This window comes from Bombus pascuorum, chromosome 14 (assembly GCF_905332965.1).
Source record: "Bombus pascuorum chromosome 14, iyBomPasc1.1, whole genome shotgun sequence".
Lineage (NCBI taxonomy): Eukaryota > Metazoa > Arthropoda > Insecta > Hymenoptera > Apidae > Bombus > Bombus pascuorum.
Window position 1 is genome coordinate 5,690,303 of NC_083501.1, and position 5,292 is coordinate 5,695,594.

Consider the following 5,292-nt stretch of genomic DNA (forward strand, 5'->3'; position numbering starts at 1 on the left):
ATTGCTTTGATTAAAAAATCTGCCTGTCGCGAAGTGTCTTCTTGCACGTAAAATTTCACACATTCTTGTACGGAAAAAAAAAAATGAATTTTGACTCATATTTTAAATTCTAGCCAAAGTGAAATAAACGAACGTGACTTAATATTGTCACGATCGATTCGTTGCTAAAAATCAAGTATATTTATGTCATACAGGTATATTCGTGTTGATATTCGCCATTTGCAAATATTCATATGGAATATTGACATGCATATTTATAAGTAACACGAATATATTCTCGAGTGTATATGTTTAATCTAATTATTAAAAAACTAATTATTATAATCGCGCTGTGCAAGGAGACCTACCCTAAATTAATAAATTTGAAAAAAGAATGTTACTACTCACGGGTATAAAAAATACCCGCGGTCACTATGCTCGCAAAAAATTCTACGTAATACAACCAGTCACCCGTGCCGATTCGGACCTTTCGTCCTACGACATGATTGAGTGACCGGAGGAACAGAAATGCATGCGACTCACTGTTCGATGCGAAGAAACAGAGGACGTTACTAAGGGTGCTGCGCTGTCCCTGCGAATATCATCAGGGAGACTAACATCAGGTAGGTACCGTTGAAAGGCCAATGGTGGAAATGGAGATTGCAAAAAATCTGTTACAAAACAAACACTGACTCTACAAATCGCATTGCGCGCGATTATAAATATTTCACATAATGTTATAATTCAATAGTTTAAATGTTACAAAATAATAGTTTAAATGTTGTTAATTAATAGGTTAAATGCTGTTAATTAAGAGTTTAAATGTTATTAATTAAGAGTTTAAATGTTATTAATTAATAGTTTAAATGTTATAAATTAATAGCTTAAATGTTATAAATTAATAGTTTGTGTTATAAATTTGTGGTTTAAACTTTGTTAGTAAATAGTTAAAATGTTATAGATTAATAGTTTAAATGTCTTAAGTTGATAGTTTAAATCGCAACAGTTCTTCTTTAATGTTCACAGCGCGAGAAGTGTAGCACAAATGAGCTCGCGCGCGAGTAGCGTGTTCCTTATATATCATTGGCATGTACTTGACAATGTGCTGAAATGTCAATCAAACGGTAACGGTTTGTTGGTATGTTAAAAGTTGGTTTTTTCATTATACACAATCGAATTTAATAATTTTTTAATTTTTATTGTAAATTGACGCCTTTAAACAATCTATTATAATAACCGTTACTATAATTTTTATATTTTTTATCAGCTGAAACTAAATTTGCATTTCTATGGTAAAATTGTCTTAATCTATATTCAATAACAGTTTATGACAAATATAATTTTATTATAATAGCCAAAGATGAAGTTGATTCGTGGTCAAGAGTCCCAAAAAGAAAGAATCTATATAATATTTCAATTTGTAATAATAATTGATGTTCGACATTCTCTTGTAAACATTTTCTACTTTAATGATTCATCATAATATTTTATAACAATATAATCGTTCGACAATTAATTATTAAATATATAAATCTAATATGTTCTTACACGCACACATTTGTTTTACTTCCTAATATAAGATCATGTTAAAATAATAAAAATTTTAGAATTTATACATCAATTAATAGCAAAGTAAATAATGATAATAAATTATTTTCAATTAAAGAAATTTCTCTTTTCACGATAGTAAACATGATAATGGTTTTCAAACACCATTCTAAGTTGCTAACATATTTGTCACGTTTTTCTATTTATTACAATATGTGAGTTATTGAAATATATTTACTAATAATGGTATGAATAATTAAGTAATATAATAATATACTAATACTATTTTGTTTAGTATAACAATTTTGTTTAGCAGCTACATTCGCGTAATATAAAAGCTTTTCGTTAAGAACATAATCTTATTCGTAATTGTTACTGAGCATTGTCTTAAATATGTTTTCTATTCCTCAATTTCATCAATTTAACTGTTCGAATACATTAAATTTGCGCGCGCTCCTGTATACGAAATATGTTTCATTACCTTAGACTTCTTTAACAATGAGCGGTATATTTTTAAGAACAAATTATAATATTTCATATGTTTTGTTTCAGTTTTTTATAATTTCTACCTTTTCCTGTGCTTCGGGAAGGACGCAGTGATGCTTCAAAACTAAGCATGTAAGTATCTTTGCATATCGTACTTCAATTAATTTTATTCCTTGTATTTTGCTTTGATTGTTCAAAATTAAAAAACAAGTCTGATTCTGGTTTTCATAAAGCTTCGTATTACGTTATCTAATATTTTTTGCTGAATCATTACTTAATTTTCAAAATAAATTATTCACGCATGTATTATTCATATATGTATAAGAATACCATATGTTTTGTTAAAGGTTTATCACTCCTTCCTCTTCCTCCTACTTCTTAAAAAGGACCTAGTGGGGCTTCAAAGGCCAAGAATGTAAGTAATTTTGTAATCTCTACTTTATTTAATTTTATTGCTTATATTTCAATTTGCTACTCCTGATTTGAATATTGTCATTAAAATTTTAATAGAGAATAATATTCCACTACTTCAAATTTTCCAATTAATTAACATCATAGCAAATTATAATATTCCATGCATTGTTACAGTTTTTTCCATAGTGGGATTGCATGGCTCCTCCTTGATGACACGGTCTTCACGACGACTTTCCCTGGGCTATCATCACAGCATCGATGACTACGTTCCTCGCATCTTATCGTGAGTCGCATGCATTTTTGTTCCTCTGGTCACTCAATCATGTCGTAGGACGAAAGGTCCGAATCGGCACGGGTGACTGGTTGTATTACGTAGCTTCTTTTTGCGAGCACAGTGACCGCGGGTATTTATTATACCCGTGAGTAGTAACATTTTCTTTTTCTATGTATTATTTATTAGTTCAGGATAGGTCTTCTTGCACATCGCGTTTTTTTTTTATTAATTACATGATACTGTCAAATTTTATACTAAAAATATTAATAATGGTATTAACTAATACAAACGATATTATATTAACAATTACGTTGAATATTTGTGATTGAAGATATACATGTATGTTCACTATAATCACTTTTAAAGTTGGTATGTATTAAAAATGTATATGTACAAAGATTTCCAATGATTTAATTAAATATTTTATAGTTATGAAGTCGGATACCCTCCGACTTCGTTGTATTAAAAATTGCAATTATTGCATATTTAATAATAACGATAGTAAGTCATTTTTTATTTCACCTTCTATTCTCTGATGGCATTTTTTTTATTTATTTTTGGCATTATTTTTTAATTTGAGTATTAATTTAAAATATACATATAGAGAATTTTATGTGCAAGGAGAAATTTCGCGACAGGCAAATTTTGGAATCAAAGCAACAAGTCTTGAACATTGCTTTTGCGCTTTCGAAAATGTGCTTTGACGAAGGGATTGCCTGAGGTTGTTTACTATAATATCAACTTCTTATTCATTGTCAATTTGTTTCTTCTGTCATGGAATTTCGATATTTCATAGAGTTAATTATTTTAATGAATTATTATATTACATTGATCTTGTTTGTGTTTTCTATAAATAAATTTAATATTAGTATTTTGATAAATTAATAAATTAATAATCTAGAGTATACAGTGATAGTAATAAAGTTCGAGAATGCAAAATAAAGAACAATTAGCCCGTTAAATACAAATTAGATGCACTAATACGTTTTTTAGTTAGGATTTTCAGGTTTAACCCCTTCCGTATTCATTGCCAGGATCTCACTCACGTGCCCAGGTGCTACTTGGGTGAGAGAAAGGCAATAAGTACGATGACCATTGATCTTTTATAATGATTTGTTAGCGACTGACGATGAGTTGGCGTATCGTGCACGACGTACTTTCCGCATAGTGTGTGTGGTTAGGCTGTGGAATTGCGTCGTTTAGTATTTATTCCATTTACTATAAATCTAAATAATAAAAAATAAATATCATTTCAATCACAACCTGTAAAAATAAAGATTCGTTAACAGGGAATCAGAGATATTAGTATCATTAATTCTATTGTTAAATTATAATAAATGGTACCACATTTCGTACCATTTACAATGTCTTTGAGAAATAGACACATTCACTGAATTAGGAATATTTCTAATTAAAATTGAGTTTTACTTTTATCACAATGTACGCAATGGTCGCTAGCCTCCGTCAGTCGATTTCAGGAAAATGGTACGTACTATTAGAGTGTGGATGTCGTATATTAAACTCGGGTGTCGGAGGCGTCCCGGGACGTCTCTCTAGTGTAGGCCTTTGCGCCCGGGTTATGTGTGAGAACCGTGGAGTGAATGTGTTGGTGTGCTTGTTTTGCTACTTTTTAATTTTAAATATAGGTTTCCGGGTAGGATAGGTAGCATATTTTCTGGTATGAGTGTTTACTATAAGTAGGTAGGGCCGGGCAGGTTGGCACAGTCTCTGGTCGGGTAGGCGCGTTTTCGCGTGTCCAACCTGTTTCAGGAAATTTCATTCGAAAAATCGACGGTGAAGCTGGCACGAATGGAACATGCCATCGTCTTTGGCTTTGCCCATCGATCTTTTGAATTCCGCGGTCGTGGTCGCGAGTAGGTTTCGACACGAACGTTCATTGCTCGAGCATGTACATGCGAACGGACAGCGATCGCTATGATCGTTGTTCATCCATGTGCGCTTGGTTCAGCTTCCGCGATTTACATTTTTATTTCACCTTTGTAAGTTATTTTTTAGTTTGCGATTTAGAAAGTCTCGAGTCTAGATGTAAGTTTCAGCGGGCATCGCGCCCGAAGAAAGAAGAGGCTACGAGCTGAAGAGGCCCGGCAAACTGCCACTCAAGAGGGCAACTACCAATGGCTTTTCACCCTCTGGATCATTCGGGTCCAAAGCGTGGAAAGTCATTCTTGTTACTACTTTGTCACTGTTGCTCGTCTTTAGTATTTGTAGTAGTATTTGTTCCTGATTTGTCTGTCAGCCGACGTACATGTCGGCCCATCACCATGTTGGGCTAATCGCGGTCTTTGAATTAGCGTTGCGAATGATTAATTACGGTTTGTACTAGAGTTGCGAAACCAAATTTCGCGTTGCCAATTAGAGTTGCGAGTCTAAATATCGCGTTATTAATTAGAGTTTTGAAAAAGTACTCACTTCGGTTTGAGGTAGCGTTGCGATGAAAAGACGCGTTTGCTTTTGTTTTGTAAGATATCGCGATTGTACTTAGTGTTTTCTATTACGAATATCAGAATTTATTGAAGAGTAGAATTTGAATTTGTCGCGTTTTGTTTTATTTTAAGTTGAATTGAAATTAC